The sequence below is a fragment of the Miniopterus natalensis genome, chromosome 2 (assembly GCF_054644295.1).
Source record: "Miniopterus natalensis isolate mMinNat1 chromosome 2, mMinNat1.hap1, whole genome shotgun sequence".
Classification (NCBI taxonomy): domain Eukaryota; kingdom Metazoa; phylum Chordata; class Mammalia; order Chiroptera; family Miniopteridae; genus Miniopterus; species Miniopterus natalensis.
This window is the reverse complement of record NC_142082.1, coordinates 104144476-104159813: the sequence shown is the minus strand read 5'-3', so window position 1 is coordinate 104159813 and position 15338 is coordinate 104144476. Positions and strand designations below refer to the sequence as shown.

Below are 15338 nucleotides of genomic sequence, written 5' to 3'. Positions count from 1 at the left end.
GATGGCAGGGGTGGGTGTCTGACTGAGGAGCCATTTTATGGACTTAAAGCGGTGCTCATCATTTATAAGGCATTTGCATTGATTTGTAGTAGCAGGATCAAAAATCATCTTTCCCTTTTCAGGAGCGACTCTGCATAAAAGACTCACTGGCTTTGGACTCTGTCTCTATCACACCCCTTTCAGTAGTCAGGCCAAGGGATCTGGCCAGGAGGCTCAATACATCCCAGCCAGAGAACAAGCACTTGTCATAGAACGAGTCGTGAAGCTGGGCACAGAGCCAGGTTTGCAGAAATGGCTTTTGTTGATGGAGGAGGGAGGTTTATACCTTGTCTTGGCCTCTATCATGATGATATTGCTTCAGAAAAGTAGGGATGACACCAGGCCACTTGGGGAGACATATTAAGTTTATTTTCCTCCATTTCAAATACATAGTCCAGTGGACCCTCAGGAATCCATTCTAATACATGAGTGGATGAGCCAAAGATTGGGCAGAAGCACATTTCAATAGCTGTACCTGACAGTATGTCCTGAGCCTGTGCTGCCCCAGGGTCATAGCATGCCTCGGACAGATCTGAATTAAGCAGTGATGTGGCAACTGATGGATGACTTACAGTCAGCCTATGTGGGCAGATTTTAAACCCTCATGTTTCTAGTACCTCAACTGGTCTGAGATGCTTGGAACTCAATCTTTTATTGGTAATCATGGTCATGATCAGTCAGCTTGAGGATAAGAGCAGATGTGCAGTTCCCTATTAGCCACATCACAATTGACCACATTATGGTATGCACAGTATGGTGGGGGTTATTCATGAAAAACAGGACACAAACTCCATCAGTGACAAAAAAGGACTCATAGTCACCCATATCTGTTCTCCCTATCTTTTATAGTAATAAAATTTTCAGCTGGGTACATGACTGCCTGGAAGAACAAACTATAGTTTGCAGCCTCCCTGTGGGTAGTGAGGCTGTGGGACTAAGTTCTAGCCAATGGGATGTCGGCGTAAGTGTGTGTGCAGCTTCCAGGTTTTCCCCTCAAAGGGAAAGGTGTGCCCACACTTTTCCCTCTCCTCCTCCCTGCTGGCATAAATGCAGTCACGGTGATGAGCCGTTTTAGATCCTGCCGGCCCCAGGGATGGTGGGGCAACCATGCAGAAGGTGCCTGTGCTGCTGACCATGGTTGGAGGGGAGCCCTCATACCAACCTGGACTTCCACATGAGAGTGATAATGTCTCATGTGTAGGCTCTGCCAACTACAGCTTAATTTATAATTTAAGTTATATCTTCCTTATTGGGATTCTAAATAAAACTTAAGATGGCAGTTGTATAAGACGGCCAAGTTGAAGTGCCATGAAAAAGGCAGAATGCCAGAACCAGAACATGGAAGCCCATTGTCCTGTTCTTCTCCCATCTCATATAGGGCTGGTGAGCTCTGTGGGAAAGACTGTGAATCCCACTGGTACCAGCCCCGCAACCCTTAGTACTGGGCAATATGAGGGCTCTTATCCAATTTTGTGATTGGAGTGGTGACAGACAATTAGTATTGGGTGATAGACAAAGGCTTAGGGAGTTAAGTTAGTTCTAGAGAAAGCAGTTGAAGCATTCAGCTGCTCACCACGGTCAGCATGGCACAGACTAGCAGAATGAAGGCTGGGAGAGAGCCTCATGTCCAATCTTACTTCTGAATGTTAGTGTACATACAATACGGTTCAGTGGCATTAAGTACATTCACCATGTTTTGCAGCCATCACCACCATCCATCTCCAGAACTTCTTCATTTTTTTCAGATTGAGACTTTGTAACCAATAAACACTAACTCTCTATTCCCCCCTCCCCTTGGGCCTGACAACCACCATCCTACTTTTTGTCTTTCTGATATGAATATTGTAGGTACCTCATAGAAGTGGAATTGCACAGCATTTGTCCTTCTGTGGCTGGAGGCACTTTTCACTAAGGTGGAGAGAGGTCGATGAATTCCTTGCTAGTGGGAAGGAACCAGGGACTGTGCTCAGTGGGAATGTGGACTCCAAACTGTATTTCTGCTACTTTTCTCCAGTGTAGGATATAGCAGCTCTGTGCTAAAATGTTGTCCATCATTTCATCTTTTAATTTGCCTTACTGGGAGATGAAGAGAATGGTGTCTGCCTCCTTCATTTGAATCATGAATAAGGTAGCAGTAATGTACTTGGCAAAATATTAAGTATTATGTATCTCAGAAAAGCTAAATGGTCACAGAATCCCTCCAAGCTCTGCTGCTTTAATTGTGCTTTCAGCCATCCTCAGACAGTTCTTTTCCCTTGCCCCTACTCTGCTCCCTCCCTCTCAAAATGCTGGGCAGAAGTTCTGATAAAGTTAAGAAAAAATAAGACTGCACCATTCTCCCCAGTGATTCTTGAGGCCTCTTCTCAGACCAGGGAATTTCCTATATAAAATTCAATAGTAGGCCTTCCCAGAGGATTTTTTCCCTTTAGGTTCTCTATTTAAAAATCTTGGGTTCTTCCTGACTAAATGAGGCTTTGTCATCTTCCCCCAGTGACAGGCTTCTTAGAAAACAAACTGAGAAACCCTGCATCCCACTCCAGCCATGTGCTGTTGAGACCGGCTAGGCAGGGAGAGACGCTGATAGGCTTGGAAAGGTGACTCTGAGACTTGGGATGGTCTGGCAGTGAGACAGAGGGTGGGTGATCAGAAAACAAAGTCTGCGGGATTGTCTAAAGAACACCACCTCGATGTATAGAGCTCCTTCCTTCCTGTGAACTCTGGAGTCTTCCAGCCCCCTGCCTCTTTCATGGCGGTCATGGCCGGCTGTATTCAGCATCTTGGTGCCCACTTAGAAAAAGGAACAAGATAGATGTTAGAGGAAGGGAGACTTGTCACGGAGGCTGAGGCTGGGGTGGGCCAGTTAAAGACTCAAGATTAGGACTCAGTTTTCCCAGCGTGGAGTCCTGTGTTTGAGTGTGGAGCCTGTGGTGTTTCCAACTGCAGCTCCAACGCTGTGGGATTTGCTGAGGAGAGAACCTAGGGCCCCAGGACAGAAGTCATTGAGCGGTCAAGGAATTTTCTATACTGGGATCAACTAAGGCCCAGAAGACCCTTCCTCTTAGGATTTGTCCCCAGGATGCATCCTTCCTTCTCTCAATTCCAAAGGCAGAATGTCTGATCAGAGTTTAGCGCGCTGCTTTGTACTGTTTTCTCACAGTTTCTTTTCATGTGTTAGCCTTGGCTTGCCAATGAGACAGAAGCTCCCTCAGGACAGAGGGCAGGTGGGTGCTTCATGATGGCTGTATTTATGTTGACAAAGCTCCTGGAAGCGGGTGTTTTCTGCTTGTTTCCTGAGGCAGCTCCGTGTTCCTAAAGAAGCCCATCCTGCTGCCCTGGGGTGTAGGTGCGATCTCCCTCTGTTTATTGAGTTATAGAGGGAATGAAAGATCTTTCTGCTGGTGAAACCTGTGGCATTGTGGGAAGACTCTCCTAATGCAAGCATAATTCTCTTTGCTTGCAGTCACTTAAGTGCACACACACACATACACATACACACACAGTCACACCACTGATGTGTAATGGGCCTTGCTTTGCAGGGAGGACATAGAGCATGAAGATACGTTTTCTCTGATGGCTGTTCCCTTGGTGAGGGATTGATTTACCTGTAGACAACAGACCTTAGAGGTCATGTAGTACAATGCCTGCCCTCCACAGACGAAGAGGTTGCAGCCTAGAGAGCTGAAAAGGCCAATGAGCTTTGTGACTTAGACAAATAATTTTATCCTACTTGGGCTTCAATTTCCTTATCTGAAAAAAGTAGGATTACCCTAAAAGGATCTTCAATGAGGTTTTAAAAATTCTATTCTAAATGAGCTTTTCTTACCATTTTTTGGCCTTCTTAGAACTGACTAGAATAATTGGATTGTTTGTTAAGGAATTTCTGACTTTAGTCTATTTTCCTCATATAAAAAATTAGTCACAGAGATTCATGTCTCCTGGGGCTACGGTCAACTTAAAAGCACTATAGGAATATATTGGATTGTTGAGAGAAGATACTGACTACCTCTGAGAAGACATCACCAAGTCAAAACCAGGTGTCTCCTGATGAAAAAAGGGCACTTGGACTAGTTTCGATCTACCCAGAGGTGGGAGGATGAGCCAGACATCCCTGGAAAGCCATTTTAGGGAGCTTTGTACCTGCTTTGAAAAATCTAATTGTGTTCCATATTTAAGAGAGAAATATTTCTGATCCTGAGGATTTTCTCTTAAACTTTGAGCAAATTATATAACTCCTCTTTCTTTATATGTCATCTCCACGGCTCCCTAACACCTCTCATTTTTATTATTAATCTTATAAAGTGTTTTTCATTAAAGGGTAAAGATGCAGAAAAAAATCAATAGCCTAGACATAAGAATGGATCTAAGAAACATAAGATTGAGTGAAAGAAGCAATACAAAAGAGTATGTTCAGTAGGGTTCCATTCATATAAAGCTAAAACCAGGCAGAACTAAACTATCTTTTAAGGTACACATACATAAGTGGTAAGACCATAGAGAAAAGTCAGGAAATGGTTATATCAAAGGCCTAGGTAGTCGTGTTGATTGGGAGGAGGGACGGGGTCACGATGGGGGAGGGACATGTGGGGAAGGGCTCCTGAGGTGCTGCAGTGGTGTTTCTTGATCTGGATGGTAGATACATGCGAGTTTGCTTTATAATTATCCATTAATCTGTAAAAATATGTTTTATGTACTTTTCTGAATGTATGCTCTATTTTACAAAAATAGAATAAAGTGATATGGAAATCAGAAAAAAACCCAAAACACAGCAGTTTAGAAATTGCAGATAAATATGGCAGATTGAATGCTCGCTTCCAAAACCACACTAAAATGATGATAAAGGAATCTTTAAAAAATGCATAAACCACAAAGACAAAAATGAATGGAAAAGAAGACAAAAGCCCCCCTCCCCCCACACACACATGAGGGTACAGTTTCTGTGTGTTCACTTTGTTCGTTTATTTTTTGAGTTTGAAATACTCTTGGATGGCATATTTGGCCTGAGATTCTTTGCCATGGTCCTTAACAACCGTGCACTGCAATCAGCTGCTTTACGGGGCTTTGCTTCATCAGTGATTTTGCAGAGGCCTACCTGTTCCTCTAGTTTCTGGTTGTGACCAACCTCAATTAATTTAATCTGGTGTTCAGTGCACAGTTTTTCTACCAGGTTTTTCTACATAGACTTATCACAGTTGCATGGGGCACACAAATTCACAAGCTATGCTGTGATGGGCAAGGACATTCCTCAGCACCTCTTTTAAAGCACTGTTAATGTCCATTTCACCCGCAAGAAGCTATGCCTTCCTTGGCCATGGTGTTTGGTTAAGTTTGTGGCAGAGAAAGGCAGCAGCGGTGTTTTGAAAGCTGGAAAGTAGATGGACACGTAGTAACTGGCTTTGCCTATACTGTTTACTGAATCCTAAGCTGAAACGAGGAAACTTGAGACAATTAAACTTGCAACTCACAGCCCCCCCAAAGGTTTGGGAATTAGGGGTATCAGGTATCTTTGGAAGTAGTGGTGAAAATGGGGCTAAAAAAACCTGAATAATTGGTTCAGAGTGTGTTTAAGATACATTGAAATCTCAGATCCCACTCCAGTTCTAGCAGCCAACACTTTCCCCCACTTCAGCTGGACACTGGAGGGTTGTTTTCTGTGGAGGGTGAAGGAGATGCTCTCTGTACTGGAGCATGGCTGGCACAATTAAGGGGGATACTAGGGATGAATATAGGGACTGAGACTTCTGAGCTGTCTCCCCACATGGCTTTCACAGTGCCAGCTTCTAGGCCTATTCCCTCTGGGCAGCAGATTTTGACATCCATCTGGCAGAGTAGACCAGCCTAAGGAACAAAGCCCTAAAGATACATCATGGTCTACCTAACAAAACAGTCCAGCCTTAGCCCTCTGTAGGAACCCCACTGGATAAGCCCCACTTACTACTTTGAGTATCCTGTCAGTTTTTTGTTGTTTCACTCTTAAATATGATCAGCCAGTTAAGGATACTGAAATATTTGAGGAAGTCCCTTAAAATTAAAATAGAAACCAAAGCAAACAAGCAAAGGGTACATATTTAAAAGAGAATGTGCAAGGAGAAGAAAACTTAAAATTAAAATACTCCACCACCACCACCATTCTTTTCTGTCTTTAGAGAGATAAGAGAAGATACCAAATCCCTGGAACAGAAGCTGATTTCTTTGTAAAAGGAATATTCCAGTAACGAAAAGGAACTCTTGGAAATTAAAAATGTGATAGCTGAGGGCTCTTAATGGTTGGAAAACAAAATTGAGGAGTTTTTAGGAAAGTTGGGGGAAAAATGCAGATGGAAATGAGAAAAAAAATAGGACAGTTAGACGACTAGTCTAAGTCCAACATTTGAATACTAGATGTTCCAGAAGAAGAAAACTGAAAAAACAATGGGGAGGAAATCATCAATGAGACAACTCTAGTACAATTCCTGGCACTAAAAGCCATCAATTTCCAGGTTAGTGCACACACATAGCTGAAATAGGCCTATACCAAGGGTGCATCATTATGAAATTTCAGAAAAGTGGGGACAATTGGATGATTTTATAAGTTTCTAGAAAGAAAAATATGTAACAAAGAATCAGCATGGTTTCAGGTGTTTTAACATAGGAAGTTAGAAGACAATGGGGCAGTCCCCTCAAAATTCTGAAGGAACATGATTTCCAGTTAAGAATTTTTTATCTGTCCAAACTATCACTCAAACAACAAATTCGAACAAAGACATCTTCAGGCCTGTAAAAGTCTCAACAACAACAACAACACCCCCCAAAAACCAACAACAAAAACCAAACCACTTAGCTTCTATGTACCTTCTCTTACGAAGCTCCTGGGGGACAGTCTTCACCGTAGGAGGAAGTAAACCAAGGAAAGCATGGAGTTCAGGGAAAGGGGATCCAGTACAGGAAAGAGGCAATAGATATGGAAAGGGGATCCTTTAGTCATCCTGATGCAGACATAGGGTATTGATCTAAATTAAGTTATAACATAGCTACTGAGGAGGATGTGTGGGGTGAAAGTGTTAAATCTTTACTTTCCATGGTAAGAACAAAAGTTAAAAATCAGGAAGAAGCTATATCAGCTTATAATTTTAAAATATGGGATGAAATACCTAAAGAAACAACTAAGGAATTGAAAGTGGTGGTAGTTTAGGGAGGGGGGAATGCGGGGTAAGGAAGAGAATGGATTTGATTGATTACGATGAGCCTTTTAGAACTATTTGACTCTTTAAATCAGGGGTGGCGAACTTTTATTCTGCCAAGGGCCATTTGGATATTTATAACATCATTCCCAGGCCATACAAAGTTGTCAACTTAAAATTAGCTATGAAAAAAGCTTCTAGATTTATTCGAGTCCTACCTGTGGTTCCCTTGGCAGGGCCACACCAAATCATTTCGCAGCCCATGTGCTGCATGCTCCCCACCCCTGCTTTAAATTATGTGGATTCATAACAGATAAAAATAAAAATTGGAAAAATAAATAGCTTATTGCAGATAAGTGGCTATCTTCTTTGGAATTATCTCACATAAAAATAAAATGAGAGTCCTGTGTTGTCCATTTATTTATTCAACAAATATGTTTTTGAGCATCTATTAGGTATTAGGCATTGAAGCAGTTTCTTTTTTTTAGCATTTGCCCTTCATTGCTCCTGTTCTGGATCTTTCCACTGGGACCCTACATTTAAGGCAGTAGTGACCACCTGTCCCATACCCTCTCTCCCTAGATTTCTCCTGGCTGTGCCTGTGGCTCTAATGTGGTCTCAGTTGTACTTTCTTCATGCTTTCATGTGGTAGGTTGTCAGGAGTGATACTTTTTTGCTTTTTCTTGTAAAGGGAAGAAGTTTGCCATAGCCACAATTCCTAGTGCACACAGCCTGTAGCTTATTTGCTTAACACAGTGCCTGACACATGGTGAGCACTCGATGGGTGACCATGGTGGTTCTGACATGTGCATGTTTCCTCCCTCTTCCTCTCCTCCTCAGAGTGACCAAATATCCACCTGCTGCATCCCCAGAACACCCCCTAGCTTTGGTAGGTGGGGCCATTAGAGGCTCTGCTTTAGCCCTCCTGACCCTTCCATATTTACATTTTTGCTTCCTGAAATCTTATTATTTGAGATTCAATACTTAGAGTCTTGAAATTTAAGAAATTACACATTCCTCTAAAAAGAACAACGCTATGAACCGTTATCATGGTAATTTCCAACCTGGAGTTCCGCATTCCAGTGCCTCATGAAAGTAATAATGGTGGCCAGAGAGCTCTTTTTAATATTTCAAAACACCTAATGGAAACTGCCCATTTATTCAAGATGAGGCTGTAAAGAGTAACTAAAATGTAAATGTTCTTTGCTCTTAGTTGAAAGAGTATTGACTTGGCATGGTAGCTCTAGTTTTCCCTTGCTGAACATATGCTCTGATTAGTAGCCAGCTATCTTTGATAAGTATAGGAATGGCAGGGGGAGATCATCTTTATCAGTGCAGTTGGTAAACCCTTGCCAAAGGATGTGTTGGTGTGGTGGAATATGAAAGGAGTCTGGGAGTGAAGAGATGAGGGCACTGAATGCTAGCTCACCCATTTCTAGGGCTCTGTGGGGAGCGAGGCTGAGGGCATAGGACGGAGTGTAAGGATTGATGTGAGGGCTCCAAAGATCAGCCTCAGTGACCTGCATTGGCACTTTGCTGAGGGCTGGCCTGAGAGGCTGGTACCGCTGCCCAGCTTGTCGACCCTCCCTGCAGTTTAGATGCCATCACATAGCAGCAGCAGCAGAGACAAATTCTCCAAGAGGCAAAAATCCAGAGAGAACTGGAGCCTCAAGCCATGAAAAATGATGAAGATCATGGCCTACTTTCTTGCCTTGCAGAAGTCACTTGCACTTTCTGGGGCACAGCCAAAGTGCTCCACTCTAAAGAATGGAGATGTGAGTGGAGACATGCCAGGATGCCGTTTGGCAAATAATGGCATGCCCTGGCCTCCAATGGGTCTGGCTTTTGAGCCCAGACTCAAGAAATCCAAGCTGGAGATTATACATGAAATTTTGCCTGCCCATTTACCTCAGTGACTCGGGGTGGAAGTGGTTTGGGGACTTTGGTTTTGTTTTGAAGAAGTGAGATTTGGAAGCAGAGGCACTCAATAAATACACCCTTACCTTGTGTGACACTTAGAACTATCGCAGACTTTGGTACTTAGTTGTTCTCTGTTTTGATGTGTTCTAATTTCATGTTTCCTATGAGATGGTAAGGTCGCGGATGCCAGTTTATTTAACAGTAAGCCTGTTTTCTTGTCTGTAAAATGCCTATTTTGCAGGTTCGTTGTGTTAGGGGTTTAGGGGTTCAATTTGGTTCAGATCCTTCCATCTACCCTCTCCCTTCCTGGACTTTCTCAGACAGGAGCTTACCAAAGAACAACATTAAAATGAGAGACATGACACTTTCTTGAAGTGCTCGGTCTTTGAGGGCCCTTGTTTCCTCCCACTGAGTCCAGTCCAGCCGGGGTGAGGGTAATGATTTCACCTCCATAGAGAAACCAGCTCCCACTCAGTTTGGTTTTACATGGAGGCTGGGAATGCAAGAGAAAGTAGGAGGAAATGACCAAGGATACTTCACAGAGGGCTATGGCCCATTCTTTATCATCCACAAAAATGAATGAATGAGTAAGGAGGACATGCCTTTGATGTACAGTAACACTGCCCATTGAATATCCCTGGGTATGACTATTTAGAACAGCTACTCATCTATAAGGAGGCCTAGAAATGGGATGGAAAGAGGGATGCAGGTACCTTTAATTAATAGCAGAGTAATAAACAGAGGACAGGCCAGGGAGAAATTGCCTTATAAAGGGAGTTAGAGATGATGAATATAGAACCCCTAGCACACTGCCTGGCCCATGGGAGGGGCTTCCCAAAGCATAACTTATTATTAGTAGTGGTTTGCCCTTCCCAGAGTTGATGTCCTTGCTGCATGTAAACACAGAAATTTGCTGAGATGAAATTTCCATGTCAGTGTGCTTTTGTGGACCACTGAGAATCCACACAAAGCAAGTGGCCTCCTTGAGCATCTTAATTAAAACTATAATAATTTTGCCCTGGCCAGTGTTGCTCAGTGGTTAGAGCGTAGGCCCATGCACTACTGAAGAGTCTCAGGTTTGATTCCTGATCGAGGGCACTTGCCTGGGTTGAGGTTCTGGGCCCCAGTAGGTGCATGTGCTGGAGGCAACTAATCAATGTGTCTCTCACATCAGTGTTTCTCTGCCTCTATCTGTCTCTGTCTGTCTCTCTCTTCCTTCCTCCTTTCCTTCTACGATATCTGAAAGCAATAGAAAAATATCTTCGGTGAGGATTAACAAAAGAAACACACAAAAAACCCTAGAATAATTTTTGTCCCTCATTTGCCCATGCATCTGAAAAACCTATGTATATGCCTTTCCTATTTAAAAATATGACCATTGAAATTTGCATAATACTTTAGAATTTACAGTGAATTTTCTCATGTTATTTGAATGTCATAACAGCTTTGTGAGGTAGCTGGTATGAGTATACTATATTTACTTTAAAGATAAGGACACTGATGCTGAAATGGCTCAAGTACCATGCTAAATTCATACAGGAAGGTTATGGCTGAGGGGACATAGTCTCTGGACTCTATGTCCCATGCTCCTTTCTGTAATCCATAGTGCTTTTTCCATGCTGCTGTCCATAGCCTCGTAACCAGACCAGTCCCTTTATTTATTACCTCCTGATGGGAGGCATCATGCATACCCTTTTCTGTTTTCTAAGAAGGAAAGAAAAATAGCTTTTAGCTTGTGGTGAAGGTTTACAGAAAAATGGGATCCAGAAATGTCTTCGAGTCAGGTCCAGGTGCCAGAAGATTTTGGCAAGTAAGTTCACCATTGCTGAGTCAGTCCCTTTACCCCACTCCCCCTGGATTTTCGATCTATGTTGCAATGACTCTGGCGGCTTCGTGCATTTCCTTTGGCCCTAAGGCATTCATTCCAGTGATGATGATGGCTTGTCAGGGTCGTGGCCCTAGTACAAAGCAAAGCTGTTAGTGGCTGATTTAAAACATAACTGGAGCCACCTGCAGGCGAGGCTGGCTTCTCAGGCTCAGGCCTATCAGTGTGTAGCAGACATCCAAAAGTAGAATCTTTGTCTTTAGGTTTGCTTGAGGAATTGGAAAACCAAGTTGTTTACTACCATGAATGGTTGACCAGGCCACTCAGTTTGTCCTTTCATCCCCAGGGCCTGCAATGTTCCTCTTCCCTCTCTTTGTCTACCTGAATCCTACTTGCCTGTAAGACCTGCTTATCAACTGCACCTATGATTTGGCTGCATGTAACTTAAAATCAATTATCTTCATATCTCAGGGGAAGGCTACAGGGAAGAATGAGGGAATCCTGAGTAGTGTTTAGAAGCAGAGACTTGGAGTCAAACAAACCTGGGTTTAAATCCTTACCCCACCACTTACTAGTTGTGTGATCTTGAGAAAGTTACTTCATTAAACACCACTTTTATCATCAGAAATACGGAGTTAGTAATACCAGTTTCCCTAGGTGATGGAGGAATAAGTGAGGTAAAGCATATATGGTGCACACACAGTGTAAATGCTCAATAAGTAGTGGTGGCAATAATTAATATTGTAATTGGAAAGCAAAAGGAGTGACTTCTCATCATTCAGTGAACATTTTCTGATTGGTAAACTGTTGGTTGTATTTTAAGACAGTACTTTTATCATTTCAATAATCAGTGTAATGATTTGAAGAAAATCATTTCAGTTCAACTAAGAACACTAGCAGTACTAATTATGCACATGATAGAATTTCAATGGAGCACCATACTTCATGGAATTAGGAGAGACAAAAAACATGGATTGACTTTCTGGAGTCTCAGATTTCAGTACTGATACTACCTGTTAGTGCAAATAAATGAAGTTTAAACCTTTACTTTTTAACTAAATTGTGAAAAATGGAACAAATTCAACAATAAGACAGTTTTAATAAGACACTTTATTCTTGAGGTGATGTGCTAAGGAGAGACTCTCCAATTTGTCCCTGGACTACCAAAAGCAACAGACCCTCTATTGTATTTGCTTTCCCTGCCCCCAGCTGCTTTGGGTGTAAGTAACTAAAGCTTCTCAAGTATTAAAGTTGGAGGGTGGCTCAGTGAGCCAAGCAATGGAGACTAAACAAAGACTTTGTGTCTGAATCAAAATTTTCCAACTGCCTTGCTCTGAGATGCTGGGAAGATCACTTACAAACCCTGGATATCTCAATCTCACCACTACAAAAATTATATGATGACATGATGAACACAACCTGGCTTTGGAAAGTATTAATGAGGAGATAAAATGTTAGATGACCCTTCTCTGTTAAGTGAAACAAATGTATGTTGAGTGAGTGTTACCTTCCAAGTAACTTTTGGATAGAATCCAGGGTGTGTGTTTGTGTATTGTCAGCCTGAATTCAAGTATTTGTAAAGGTTTCTAGCACACAATGCCTTTAAGAATCAGAAAAGTGTTTGATCAAAATAATATATTTTCACCAGTGGTGGGTGAGCTAGACTTAGCACTTCCAGATCTCCCATGTCTTATCTTAATAATTTATGTTTAACTGAGTTTCAACATTGACTCTGAGTCAGAAAGAATTCCAGAAGACAAAGGAGAACCAGAAAGCCAAATTTTAACAAATACTCAGAGAGCAAAAAGGAATGATGGACCAGCATACATTGCAGAGGGCATGTGGCTAATGAAGAAATAGCTTTGGATAAAACATGACAGGGTGAAACTTCAAAGAAGTGTTTTCTGCCCATTAATTCCATTAGTGCTCCAGTGATTTTTCAGAGATTGATTATCTCTGGGGAACTATGTTACATCAGCCCTCCAACTGTTTTTCCAGCCCCAGTAGGTCCTGCAAATATTCTGTACTGTTGGGATGATAGGCTTTTGTTCTGTGTTTCCCCATCTTTCTCCAGCTTGTCCCCCTCCACACCAGTCCCAGTGAGGAGCAGAGAGATGCCTCCAATCCAAGTAGTTAGCATTTGGGATTTTCATTCTACCCCCTTGAATGGCAAAAGAAACTAAAACAGAATGGGGAGGCAGCATGTGCTCAGGTTATCTTTAGGTTGGCTGACCAATTCTTCATATGTTTTTCTGAGGATTTTCATGATGGGTAGATACACTATCCTCATTCAAAATGCCTCTTTAAATTAGAATCCAGATACCTAAGGAGTGTCAGAAATGAGAGGAAAGTTTGCTTCTCTCGAAGTCTTTCTCTTTGTTTAGTATGGTGGGCAGTGGGGTTTGCTAATTGCTAACCTCACAGTCTCAGTTTTGTCACATGTAAAGGAAATAATAATAATGCCTCCTTCACAGAGTGGTTAGGAGAATTAAATGAGTTAGTATTTGGTAAATACTTAGCACTGTGCCTGCCTGGCATCATAGAAGTCAGCTAAATTATGTTAACTAGTATAAGGGAAACGGGTTAGTAGGAATGTTGGTAATTGATATTAAGAAGGAAAAAGATCCCTACTGGGAAAAGTGGAGATCAGGGAGAAGATTGGCCAGAAGGCTTCTGAGGTTGGAAATGTGCTGGATGCAAGCCCATGTCTGTGCTTAAGTGTCTACCTCCTCCTTGCCACAGAAATAACGTACATCAGGAAGAGAAAAAGGACTTGTCCAATTTCAAGACTGTGTGAGCATGGTGCAGAGGTGCTACCTGTGAGTCAATAATACTCAAACTTTTAATATCACTCTCAGTTACTTTATTCATTGCTTCATTCATTTGGTCCACATTTATCACAAAACCTGTGCTGCACATTGTTGCTATAGGTAAAAATGATCCACTCCTTTTCCTTAAGAAAGTGGAAGAAAGAGGCAGGCAAGTTAACCAGACAATGAGACCACAAGTTCCTGAGTGATCAGGAGGAATGGAGTATACTGGGGAGGCTTCTTGGAGCAGTTGATACCTGAGATTAGATGAGAGAGTTTTCTAGCAAAGGGAGAAGGGTGTTCCAGGCAGAGGATGCTGCATGTGCAAAGGCATGGATGACAGAGCACTGCGTGTGACAAATCCTTGCCTGCTAATTCCAACGTCTGAGTTATCTCAGTGTCAGTCTCCATTGATTGCCTATTCTCTTAACTTTGGACCACATTGTCATGTGTCTAGTAATTTTGGATTGTATTCTGGACATTGTCAATGATATATTGTAGAGCCTATGAATTCTATTATATTCCTCTGAAGAGTATTAATTTTTTATTTTAGGAGGCATTTAATTAGACTAAACTAAAACATTAAACTTTATCTGTTCTGTGGTGGGCAGAACGTGGAGTCTCTGATCAATTCTATTAATCTTAGTTGGAGTGCTTGGAATCTGTCCCATGCATGTGTAGCTCAGGAGTCTGCTAGAGATTTGAATGGAGTTTATATGCAGAATTTGGAGATCCTTTCTGCGGCTCTCTCCTTTTTGGTATTTCTCCTTTCATTTTCCAGATGCCCCAAACTCTTATCTTCTGATTCAGCACATTTCTTTCTGATTTCTAGCCACTCCACAGGGTACTGATTGAGGCCTTTTCTCAAGCAAAAAGTTACAAAGCTCAGAAAACTCATTTAGTGCTCTCTCTTCCCAGTTTCTTTCTTCTTTTGGTTGCTCTCTAGTACACAGAGATAGTTTTTTTAAAAAAATGTATCTTTATTGATTTCAGAGAGAGGAAGGGAGAGGGAGAGAGAGAGAGAAACATTAATGATGAGAGAGTCATTGATCGGCTGCCTCCTGCATGCCCCTTTACTGGGAATTGAGCCTGCAACCAGGGCATGTGCCCTGACCTGAAATCAAGCTGTGATCTCCTGGATCATAGGTTGATGCTCAACCACTGAGCAAGACCATTCAGGCCAGATAGTTATTTTAAATTTTCTATTAGGTTATAGTTATGAACAAAGGATTGGTTCAATATAAGCTCCTTCAGGATATTGGAAGCAAAACAGCTAAATGTATATTTCAAAAACTTCAAGCAGTTCATTGTAGTTGTCAGGGAGGGAGTGTGTGTGTGTATATGTATGTGTTTCAGGGTATTGAAAAGACACACAACTTAGAGAAAGGTAGAGGCCAGATCATTAAGAGCCCTGTGTGTTACACTAAGGAATTTGAGCTTTATATGAAGGCCAAAATGGAGAACTTGAATCAAAAGAATAAATGATCAGAATTATGTGTAAGAAACATTGCTTAACATCTGTATGTGGGATGAACCAGAAGAGGTAGGAACATAGGAGGCTGATGGGTAAAACAAAGTTCAGTTTGT

General features: G+C 42.0%; 1 protein-coding gene and 1 pseudogene across 1 annotated transcript in view; one reads left to right on the top strand and one right to left on the bottom strand.

Moving 5' to 3' along the window:
- Window positions 1–15338, top strand: part of CACNA1C (calcium voltage-gated channel subunit alpha1 C) — a 589282-nt gene that overhangs the window by 85763 nt on the left and 488181 nt on the right. The window lies entirely within an intron of this gene.
- On the bottom strand, window positions 4995–5349 carry LOC148093769 (small ribosomal subunit protein eS12 pseudogene; annotated as a pseudogene).